At 46.7% G+C, this 12,500-nt stretch overlaps 1 protein-coding gene across 2 annotated transcripts in view; it reads right to left on the reverse strand.

Moving 5' to 3' along the window:
* The window catches only part of LOC116849147 (bifunctional heparan sulfate N-deacetylase/N-sulfotransferase), a 110,596-nt gene that overhangs the window by 64,387 nt on the left and 33,709 nt on the right, over positions 1–12,500 (reverse strand). The gene's annotated exons all lie outside the window — the stretch shown is intronic.

The raw sequence follows: 12,500 nt of genomic DNA on the forward strand, positions 1-12,500 counted from the left end.
CCCTCCAAAGAATGTCTGGCAGCTCTTTCAACGTGTCCTCAAAGTTCCTCCTTTCGCCAGGAGCAGATGGGGCCGCGCCCCCCGGTATATTCGTGAGAACGTGAATGTAACAGCGACGCGGGAATTTTGGGACGTATGCGCCTGGCTCCCACAAAGGATCCTTTAGCACCGCGGCAACGAGCCCTTCCGGACAACCATTAGCATCGAGTATTCTACGAGTCTCCTGGCGTTTACCGCATGTAAACCTGACCCTTCTCTCTTCCTCCCTCCCTCTCCCTCCCTTCCTTCCTTTCTCCCTCCCTCTCTCTCTCTCTCTTTTGTAGGAGGGTGATGTATAAGCGTAACTCTTCTATTTTTTTTAAGACGCAACACGGTATATCATGTCGCACCGCGGTATAAATTTGAAAGCTGCGCGCGACACTCAATATTTTCTACAGTAAAGCATACGCGAAAATATATATGAAGATATTTTGCACTCCAAACGGCGTTGAATAGCGCGGTGTCAGTTTTCGCGAATGCATCTTCGGAAAATTAAAGCGCGCGCGCGAATAAGCGCGAATGACTTTTTCGCCAAAATGAAATTTCCCTTTCCATTCATCATCTGGCATTCTCCGCCGTTTCGCACCAAGTTCTTCCACCGCGCGAACTCGCCGAGTACGTAATGCCACGTGATTCGTTTCACGCGTGGATTCTGACAGAACGGCTTGGAACCACGGATTATGTCCCTCTCGCCGCTAAGCCCCTTTACGCTCGCGTTTGTCATGAGGATCTAGGTGGTGCATTATCGGCGCACGCATCATATTAATAAACGTATGGCAGAGTCGAGTTTCTCGTCGCCGAAAAATAGAATAACCGGCCGTGATGTTCAAACAGGCCGGGTAATTTTTATAACAGAACGGCGACACGCAAATACGCTATTACGTATCCGCGGAATTATTGATCGCAACGTCAACGGTATCAATTGCTCCTAATCGTAATCGGTACTTATGCGCCCGCGTTATAACGCTCACTGACGCGTAAAAACATTGAGCGCGCCGAATTACGTCGAAATCGAGTACGGGCTGCTGCAAACCGCGCGTTCTAATTAACGATACCGTGTGTGCCGAGCGGATCGCTAATACCTAAATAAATGGACACGAAGGAGTATCGGGATGGAAATTGGGAGAGGTAGATGGATGAAACGAGAGGACGACGCCTCATGGCGGGCGAGAAGTTGAGTATTTGCGCTAAACGGGAGCAGCAACGAGATGGGACGTTCGATCTCCGAAATTTATCGTCAAGGAGCGTGCGCGCGTAAAAACAGGCGCGTGATTTTCTGAACCGATAGGAAATGAGCGGGACGGGCGAGCGAGAGCTCGAGGAACTCGTTGGGCACCACTGGCATACTCTAGGCGCAAGCGAAACAGCGGATTATCGATGATGCGCGCTTCGCGGCTCTTATCCGTTGCAGTTTACAATTTATGCACATTAGGCGTCGCGTCAGTGGATACACCACGCACGCACATAGCACAGCAGCTTCGGCCGAATCAACATTTGTACGCTCGCGCGGCATCGGCTTCAGTTGTTGTTTCGAAATGTTTGGCGTAACTGAACTCGGAACAAATACTTTCCACGTAACGCAATCGCAGATGCAGTACCGTGCGTACTTGTGTGCCGCAACGGCACTGACGTCAGCGCGATTAACCGCCGTGCGGAGGACGGTCTGTCAATATGCGAGAGATCGAAGAGATAGATTCAAATATAGTGCCCTCTCCCTGAAAAGAAGGGAGAGGAAAAAGGAAGGAAAAATTGCGTTATCCGTTTGAGCTCTCGATATAATTCGCGAAAAAACGCACGGCGTCAGTCGATTTCCGTTTATCAAGCTCGCCTGTTTCATCCCCCGTGGTGTGTGTTCGCTCGCGCCAATGTGTGCATGTGCGCGCGCGCGTGTGTTCCGCAGTCGCTTTCATAAAGATATCGAAACGCTCGTAGTAGGAAACAGAGGCATCGATCGCGATACGTGCCGTATGCGTATGCATACTCGGCGGTGCATCGAATGGCTCCTCTGCATTTCATGCGCGGGTTATCGATGCAATATTCTTGACATTCGCGTGCGCCGAAGTCGTTTATCCGCACACAAGCGATCATTCGTAAGCATCGAAGATCTGCAATCCCGCTTCACAGTCGGGGAATGTGAAAGGTGGTTTTGTGTGTGTGTGTGTGTGTGTGTGTTGCGTGCCGTTAAGGTCGAGAGTGGCTTCGTCCCTGCTCCATTAGACGCGGCATTTAAATACGACTTTGCGACTCTGCCTCGCTGTTGAACCAGCAGGCTTATCATAACCGCTTATATTAACTCGATATTTCATTGGTATCTCGGCAATGCCGAATATTCCCGTCAAGTAACCCGCATTTCTCGTTGATATTTCTTCATAATGCATCGCATCCTCGAGGCGTATACCCAATAACGTATCACGTGTCTGTCGAAACCGAAGCCGCACTGTTACAATAAATTCTGTCGCGACGCTACGTTCAATCAGCTACGTTCGATCAGATCGCACGCACACACACGGTGAAAATCGACTTCTGCGCGGAGCTGTACAGTCCGAAAAGTTTGATCGCCGCTCCTGTACCCACCGGCTATGACGTAACGGTCTCAACGTTAACGGCCTTCGCGTATACATACGCGTACACTGAGGCCAGCCGACGTTGCTTGTGTTGTCAAGGGGATAAAATCAGGGGGAGGGGCTGGAGTGTGCAAGTTTCATGTGGCTTGTATTTCCGCAGTCTGCCCGTGACTAACTATGCAAAATGTAGTACAAATCGTTCAAAGGGTTTAGGAGTGTATAGGGAACAGAGGGGCGTGCATTCTATTATATACATATAGGTAATGTGGCGCGCAAAGTCTGACGGTAACATGATGCACGGTGCGGCGCGACACGGCGCGGTGGTCCACGGTGGTGTCCACGCGCGTGTCCGCACAGAAGCTTTCAAGTACGTAGGTAATCTGGCACGGCAGATATATACGATGCATCATCCTATCGCGCATCAGCCGTGGCCGGATGCCCGAAGTAAGCCTATTAGTGTGCACGGGGCTTATTAAGGGATGCCATCTGACCCAAATTCCGGGTCCCTATCGGTGGCGGGCGCGTACCTGCGGCGCGCACGTACCCTTAATACAAATTTACGATAACGCCGCCGCAGACTCGAGTAGTAAACGCGCGCACAGACTCGCGTCGCCGAACGTTTCGCTCGACTTCTGAGCGTGGAACTCACCCCCGTGTGCGATTGTTCGCCCAAGGTATCCGTTCAAACGCTCCTGTTATTCAGCCTTTATGTTATCGCGAACACTCGGGTAGTTCTCGACGATCACAAGCGCGCGCGTCGAGCTTCCGCCGTATATCGCGAGCAAACAAGAGATCGGTGCTTTCGCTCCGGACGAGACCGGAGGAGACGCTTATCGAGCGTCGCGTTTCGCTCGACTAACGACCTTGGGATCTTGAGAGAGAGAGAAATAGAGGAACTTATGACATGAATTTGCGAAAAGAGTAATTTTCGAAGAAATATAAAGGGCAAAGCTCTTTGGCATTCGATCATAGAAGGAGGGCAAAAGGACATATCAGCTTATGCACGAATCTTGTGTGTAATGCAGTTAAAAAGTAATCAACCTAATTAATACTTCTAAATTTCTCAGAGTGAAATTTCACTCCGAGAAAAAGTGTTTTCAGTCGGAGCGATAGTGAGAATACTGCCACTACGAAATCTATGCGAGAGTGAATATTTTACTTGAGCTTAGAGTGGATTCTGAATAAAAAATCAATCGAATTCGAGCGACTCTATGGGCTCTTTATTTATTCATGTGAAATGTCAAGAAATTTCTGAGAAATTTGGAGACTAAGATAAGAAAATAATCAATAGAATTTTAGATTATTTTTTTATTGCATTACAAGGTCCGTGCGTAGGCTCTCGTGTAAATTCACCATTCACGAAGCAAAAGCAAAATCGCAACTTTATGTCATGTGTCGTAATAGAAGCACGCGGAACATTCGCTTCAGCTCGGAGCTCGCGTTCTCCGTTTGAACCGCGAAGAGTCGCGAGACAGGTCGAAGGATTCACGGTGAAGTTCACTCGTAACGACGTTAGAGTTAGAATTTGACGTTTGAAGTTCGTAATTGCGACGGGACAGCGTGAATCGATTAAGACGATTAAGAGCGTTTCAGGCACGCTCGTTTTTCCGCGCGAACCGATATCGGGTCCCGGCCATCCCCGGGCCGATTTTTCGCCGATGCCGTATAATAAAGATCGAGTGACCAGGGGAAGAAGTGACCTTTTTATTTGCAGCCTATCTCGCGTAACTCGCGCTAAGTGGGACGTTACGAGACGTCGTGTGAGGGAAGAAGCCATCGCGGGACGAGTGCTTTTTCACAAATCAGACCCGTCGCCAGCCACTACCTTTCTCTCTTTCTCTCTTAGCTTTTTCTCGTCTCGCGGGACTTCCGTGTAGGGTGGCGAAAAAAAAAAGAAAAGAGAGAGAAAAGGAAGAGGGTCTTATAACGGCAGTTTCAGCGCCGTCTGGCGCTAATAAACGCCTTCGCCGCGGCGGCAAAGAGAAAGAGAGAAGACGTGACCGCCCTTCCTTAAAAAAGTAATTTTAGATTACGGCCGCCATTGTCGCCTATCGACAGCCGATTAAATTACAGCGGAGAATTGCTCTCGACACAAGGGGGACGGCAATGGAGCGCGCGCACGCGGAGAGAGGGTGCTCTCGAATTACCACATCGTATAACGGCTCATCGTCTCGTACTTTTCGCGCGGATAATCGAGTTACGTCCGATGCGTCTTTATGATCCCCCTTTCGCTCTTCGCAGTCTTATTGCCTGTCGGTGACAGGCGCTGAAGGAGTTTTACCGGTATATACTTCCGTGTCGTTCCCGCGTGTCGGGAGTCGCGTCTGTCTCTCTCTCTTTCTCTTTCTATTGTGCGCCATGAGCGCGTTCGCTTTTCCACGCTGCAGCAAGGAAAAATCGGCGGGACGACGACGAAGGTGATCTAAAACACCGAAGTGTCAAAGTTGTAACGTCGAGAGCTGCTGAACACGCAGGACGTGAGTGTCGCGCGCGTGTTCTCCGTGGAAATTATTCACACCTTCGTGTGACGGTGGAGTCGCGTAAACCTTAAATATTCGAGTGCACCGACAGAGCCTGTGCGCGCAGATCCCGCGCGTATACTTTCTCGTTAGAGCGGCGAGAATCCCTCGGCCAGAATGGCGACGCTAATGAATCCTAATCGGTACTTTCCGCGCGGAACGCTTTAGCCGGGTTAACCTGAGCAGACGTGCCTATGCAGCGTGCTGCTGCTGTTGGTTACTGCTGCACGCAGTGCAGCTGCACGGACCTCACGTCACCCTTCGCCAGCGTCAATTGGTTAAATGACAAACGAAATCGTCTTCCCGTTCGTTAACCTTGACGCGCCTATCGTTCTCTCGTTCTCTCCTTTTCTCCCCGCGTCCTTCCCTTGCTCGCTTCCTCGTCACTTCAATTACTCCTCGGTAGGACCTGGTCATTCTCTTTCTCATGTTAATTAGCGGCAAGTGTCTACGCTCGCCTTTGTGAAAGAATAATAGGGATCAACGTTACACGATTCGTTTAGCATAAACGTTGGTGGTATACCGCGCGTCAATTAGCCGTGGCTCCTCGCATGGTCTCTCGTGTGCCCTTTTTTAAACGCTCGTTTAACGTATTTGCCGCAACTGAATTTCGCGTCTCGTACTTTCTTCTCGCTCGCAATGCTGCGCCGATTTACGCAGACAGATATTTCCGTCGCGGAGCGAGATAAATGCGAGAAATATTTGCAAATAACGTGCGCAAGCACAACAATGCGTATTAAAGTGTGAGATAAAATTTTCATACAGAATTTCTCCTATTATCGCTGACGATATTACGGGCATGTGATAAAATCTCGCAGACATTATACTAAGAGAGAAAAATGATCTCACTAGAATTATAGTCATTCTTGGACTCAACTATATTTTTTGCAATAAAATAGTATGAAGTGTAACATGCACATATAAGATTACTATAAAATTAACCGTCGTTGTCCGGGTTATCGCGAAGTATCAAGGGGATGGAATCAGAGGAAAAGGAGGTGTGTTCAGATTTCTCGTGTAACCTATATTTCCCATAGGGTCTTAGCAAATAACTACGTAAATCTGATCCAGACACAGAGTTTAGGCGTCTATAGGGAACATACAGACAGACTTTCTATTTTATATACATATCCGATAACTCACGGAGAAGCCACAGTGTGCAAGTGGATTAGGTCAAACTGAACAAAAAATTTCTCTATCACTTTGCGAATAAATAACTATGTAAAATTTTGAGTTATTAACCTTTAGACTGCCGGGAAAGCCACTTTTGTGGCTTTGCACAAATCTAAAAATTCTGCGCCATGTGTATGTTACTTATATAGAAAAATTTTTGAAAAAACAATTTTTTTAATGAAAAAATGCCGGCAGCCTAAAGGTTAATCAAAGTAGATTCGTGAATAAGGGAGATGAGTTGTGATGGCGACGTTGTATGTATTTGTATATTAAGGGTCAAACTGAATAAGAAAGTCCTCTACCATTTTTCAAATGACCACGTAGATGTTTAGTTATTAATTAAAGAAGATTGCTCATTATCGCGTATAACTGTACACCAATTCTCCTTTTCCTCTCTCTATCTCTTCAGATTAAAATATCGCACGGAAAAAAAAGATTTGGTTGAATTAATCAAATATCTGGTCGAATATGAACGATCCAAAAATTCTGATTGAAGTAACCCGAATTCTGTTTAAGTTAACAAGATTTTTGATAGACTAACCAAACATGTCTAGTTATTTAACTGGACATGTCTTTTACTCTCTGGTAAATAATCATATTTGGTTAGTTTACCAAAAATCTTGTTAACTTAAACAGAATTCGGGTTACTTCAATCTGAATTTCTGGATCGTTCATATTCGACCAGATATTTGGTTAATTCAACCAAATCCTTTTTTTCCGTGCGGATAAAATTGCGGGAGAGAGTTCTTCGTGTTCCGCGTCTATGCGCACATTTGGTCGTATGACGCGGAGAAGGTCGCTTAGAACAAAAGTTCGCCCGCAGATTGTGTTTGTACGTTTGGGTGTTCGCGAAGTGATTGCGTTTCCAAAGTACGCGCGAAACCCCGCGGGGCAATCACCGTTCAAGACCGCGATTCCCATATGTAGAACGTTCGGTTCTTCGACGTAAAGAGACTCTTTCGCACGCGAAGTCGAAGCACCAGTCTCGATTTTTCGCGCCCACAAAACACGAGCGATTATTTATTAATATCGAGAAGTTTCATTGATTCGCGTCACGCAAATGAAGTTTACGTTTCTTGTCATAAACGACCAGTGCGACGAAAAAAAGTTTAATACCGGAATAATGAGCCGTATTCGATGTTGAAAGAACGACAAGATGACAAAGGTACAGTTCGCTTCGTCCAATATCCGCCGCGGTGATGGGCGATGCGTTTGCCAGTTTTCAACGTGAAATTTGCTTGAACCTTTCATTTCTGCGCCATCGAGACCGGCAAAGCAAATCGTCAAGATATCGACAAGTGGCTACTTAATAAAGATAAGCGTTTTCCGTATAAGTGGGAAAGGACTTCAAGTAGGGTTCTTTGTATTAGTATTTCCGGACGAATTAAATCGCGGTAACTCTCTCTCTCTCTCTCTCTCTCTCTTGCAAAGCGACTACCTCGAATGTACAAGTGAGGCCGGCTCTTTCCGCATCTTTTTCCAGCGAGATCTTACATCACCGCGATGTTATCAATGGCATTACATAAGCGCGCTAATTGGAAACATTACGCGCACACTTCTCTTATTGATATTCTTGCGAATTGTTCCGGGCACGAGAGAAGCCGCATTTGTTTCGCGGCAACACTGCGCGAAATGCCCGTCCTCGAGCTAAGCGCTACGTTCCTTCCAGTTCGATGGTTCTCCCCGTACCCGTACCCGTAGAATCGGGCGCAGAAAATGTGTCGGTGGCACGCGAGCCCACGGCGCCGGCGGTAATAAAAGGTCCCGAGGGTTTTCCTTTTTCTTTATCGCGCGACTGTGAGCGTGTCTGTGTGCATGCGTATAAGTTCGCGCGACTTCGCACACGCGGTTACTCGAGCCGACGACGAAGGGGACCTTAGCCACGGACGCAGGTGCACAAGCGCGAGCACGAACACGGGATCGTCGACACGAGAAAGAGTGAGGGTGGGGGAAAGCTGTTAGTCGTCCGTTCGTTCGTTCCAAGTATTAGCCACTTGGTGTAATACAGTTATGCCGCGCCGAAGATAACCAGCCGGCGCGATACACCGAGTTCTCAAGTATTTACATATTGTTAACTACTTCTTCGAGCGTTTCCCGCCTGGAAATATCCGGGCCCAGGTCCCGCACGATCGATCTCGTCCTCCTCCCCCCGCGATTCGGAAACGACGGAGGTGGCAAGCAGGCAGGCAGGCAGGCACCGACAACATACACAGGGATTAAAAGTTTCGAATTCTTATTATACGCAAAAGTTAGAAAGTTCTCCCCGCGAAAAAGCGGAAATGCGGGCGCTGCGCGAAACGCAAGCGGCACCTAAGTATACCTCATCTCGCGTAATAAAGTCGTATCATGCTCGGGGGTTAAGCGAGCCACAGGGTTACGATGCCGTGGATGGTGGTGTACACGCCACCTACCTCGTGCCGCTCGCTTGCCTCCCTCGCTCCGTGAACTTGCTAATAAGTTTTTATATCATATAGGCGCGTATTGCACGATCCCGTCGTTTTTACATGTATACGCGAAATTACATGTGAGCGAATAAACGTGCAATTCGCTCTTCATTCGCTTCGCGGACGAGAGAAATGTCAAAAGAATAAATCGAATGACATCTCATCTTCTTTCACACGGAGAGAATAATATAGTTTTCTTTTCATATAAATTCTCTTCCATTTTACTCTATAGTAGTGCAGGAATAGACTGTCAGTGTAAGGTCTGTCTTGCTAAGGAAAATTAAGGTAGTTAAATATTTCGCTAGAAACACAGCCAGTTTTTCAACAGCATATTGCAATTGCTGAAACAAGTGGCACATGTGAAATGAGATGATAGCTGATTACCGCAAAAGATGCTAATCTATTTCTCGATTAGGAGATGCTATACTAATTTTCTCACTAATTTTATTAATCAAAACTCTGTCTGCAGATCCGAGTCAATAGTCTTGAAGCTTACCTCACACACGTGAGAGATACGCGGAATCTAATTTCACAGTTAGATTAGAAACTTGCAGTTAAATAATATGACGTGATCTCATACGTGACGTGATCTCGCAATCGCGCAGTTCAATCGAAAAATCCTCGTTTAACTTAAAACCCAAGTTTGAATATTTCACGGTGAGGTGAGCTTCAAGAAACGACTGTTTAGCACGGGCTATAACCGCGTCTGAAGTAAGATCTCGAAGATAAGATCGTGTATAATTCAGCATGAAAGAGAGACGAGTTTGAGGGATTTGGTGTGCTCACGTTAGTCGCGCTGCGTCGTCGCGTATCGACAGACAGACAGACAGACGATCGCGAGGAAGTAACGCGTTTTATCGGTACATTGATCTCATCAGGCTCGAGAGTGCGGCTCGACGTCACGAGGGCACATCGGTTATCGTGCCGCAACTTCGTCGTATATATGTACCTCTGAAAATCCGCGCAACCCTTCGTGTCCGGCCGTTCGATCCGCACCCCCGGCCACCCCGCGGCGCTCGCATTTCGCGCGCGAGTACGCGCGTCCCTCTCCGTCAGGTACGTGACCGAGGGCACACGATGGTAAATTGCTTCTGCGGTTTTACTCTTCGTAGCGGGGTGCGCGCGGGAGAGGATGGCAACGAAAGCCGAGGGGCTGAAACTTCGCTCTCTCCGTCGTCGTCGATCCGCTGGGTCAACGGGACGCCGGGGTTGGAGGAGGGAGGGGTGAAAATCGCGAAGGGAAAATCCAAAGGGCAAGGAGGAGGACGCACGTTGAAAACCGCCAAGCGGATGCTCCTTTGGTCGCGCGGTGGGATGAGAGAAAAAAGAAATCCCGCAGGGGAGAGATCCGCCCTCGATGCAGTCTGCGCGCGCGAGCTTCCACCGTCTGATTGAGTGGCGAAGCTGACTGGAGAAGGTGGAATGCCGGTTCGGCGGGGGCATCCGGCAATTTACGGACGTCCGGCGAAACTGATTTCGAGGCGACAGAAATTACTTCTTCAGGAAGCCGCGGTGTTCTCCCTCTCCCGCCTTCATTCTCTCTCTCTCTCTTTCTCTCCTCCTGCGTCCCTCTATCTCCTTCGTCCTCGTTCCTCTTCTCCGCTCTTTTCCGCTGCAACCTCATAGTCGGAGCTTTTTTGGTTCATCTCGACGCGATGCAACTCGCCTCCGGAGCGCCGGTCGCGCCGGCTTACAGCCTTCACCGTGGCGAATGTCGTTCGCGGGAATTGCGACGTGCGGAAGCAGAGAACTCGTGCTTTTCGATTTTTGTCGATATCGCGTCACACAGAGACCCTGCGCTCTCTCTCTCTCTCTCTCTCTCTCTCTCTCTCTGCATATCGTGAGTGTGTCATTTACGAACAAAGGTGCCTTCGCAAAGCGAAGGACGAGCACGTAGAATTTCTCGTTGGACTCTAAATTGAGAAAATCAAGCAGTTTGTATCAGTTCGCGCACAAGAGCGCTTCGAGTCCACCACAAATGTTGCGAAAGGGAGGACGTGAGTTTTGCTGCTATGCTCTCTTCGACCGAACTCCCGTATAGCGAACGTGCGGCTTCTTCGTATTGGTTCACCGCGAGCGGCGCATCGGGATTGCGGCTGCATCGATTTGAAACGAGCGGTAGAGCCGCGGTAAATTTCGTAATATAGTTCTCGGGAGTAGCGGACCGATATTTGACTCACGCCATACGCCGTTCCTTCCGCTGACTCTTAATTAAGTTTCCGATCTGCGCCCGCGTGGATGTACGAGCACAGAGAGTCGAGGAATAAATATCCCGCTCTAAAGACTCCCATAACTTTCCTCAAAGCAACGTATATATCATTTCGCACAGTCTAAAATCTCCCGAGCGGCAGGAGAGACTTGGGAATTTACGTGAATCCAAGATTCGTGTTTCCGACGACTCAAGGTGAATTTTCGGGAAATCGCGAGCGGAATACACAAGACGTCGAAGCGTAAATATAATACACGAATGTGTGGTGTAAAAGTGACATGCATGATGTGTTTGACATGAGTCCCGATTTTGACGCGTAAACATGTCAATAATTGTCGCGAGTTTACACGACTGCAAACAGTATCGACATTTAAATTGTCCACGACAGGAGTAGTCCGCTATCAAACGTAACTAACAGTTAAGTGACTGAATTAGAGACAAAGGATTGCGGCCATTTCTTTCTGTTAACTGCTCGTAAGGCTGATATATGGGAGACCATAAACAAGCTCGGGAATCCACTCTCTGGCCCGCGGTGAGTCTCACTATGGCTGCCAAATGTAATTGAACGAAATAAACGTTGCAGCAAAATGCTTTCACTTCGTTATGTCGCTAGCAGCGTCGATACGGACGGGATTTTATTCGTAGCCTTTTTACCGAGCCTTGCCATTAAGTGATTATCTGAATTGGGGTGGAGCGACATAAAAAAAATACCCTCCCTCCCGTCTGTACCGGGCTTTTATTTCAGACACTCGCGAGACGTCGAAATAGACTCGCGTCTCGAAAACCTGAACCGTACAAACTCCGTCATTTTCTCAAATTTCGAAGTGTCTTAATTAATTAGGATTTGCGAGCTTATCTAAAAATGTATAATACTCAATTTTTAAGATAATTAGAATTTTAATATATACTGAGAAAAATATATTAAATATATTAAATATATTACTGAGAAAAATATATTGCTACCAGCGTTAAATCGATTAAAATTTCCTTTGACTAAAGTAATCAGCAAATCAATAATCAAAATTAATCAAACGTCATATGTAAAATCGCAAATAATTTCACCGTTTGGTGAAATTAATCAGTGTACCATTGATCTCATCAGAATTTAACAAATAAATAATTTCATCACTCGATAAAATTATTTGTATTATTTTATAAATGATGCGTGATTAATTTTGCTGATTATTTTAATCCAAGGAAATTTTTATCGATTAATACTCAGCATCGATTGCTATACAGAGAAAACAGGTAGTAAAAATTGCATTCAAGTTATATTTCCTTTTATGTTTTTTTTAGTGTTGAAATGTTTAATACAAATTATTACAGAAATAGTAAATTAGACAATCTCTATTCTAATATATGATAGAGAAACACATTCAAATAATTACGATAATTTTGGTCATAATTCTGTTAATAAATTATAAAATTTGGTATTACGAAAGATTACAAAAATTACAAAGAAATTTTGTTGTAATATTTGTTACAACATTTTCTCCGTGCACTACTACTTTTGCGTTAGAACAACAAAAAGAAGATACAGTTGGCGTCGAAA

The sequence above is a fragment of the Odontomachus brunneus genome, unplaced genomic scaffold (assembly GCF_010583005.1).
Source record: "Odontomachus brunneus isolate Ranch 3 - 2012 unplaced genomic scaffold, Obru_v1 Obru_scaffold_107, whole genome shotgun sequence".
NCBI lineage: Eukaryota > Metazoa > Arthropoda > Insecta > Hymenoptera > Formicidae > Odontomachus > Odontomachus brunneus.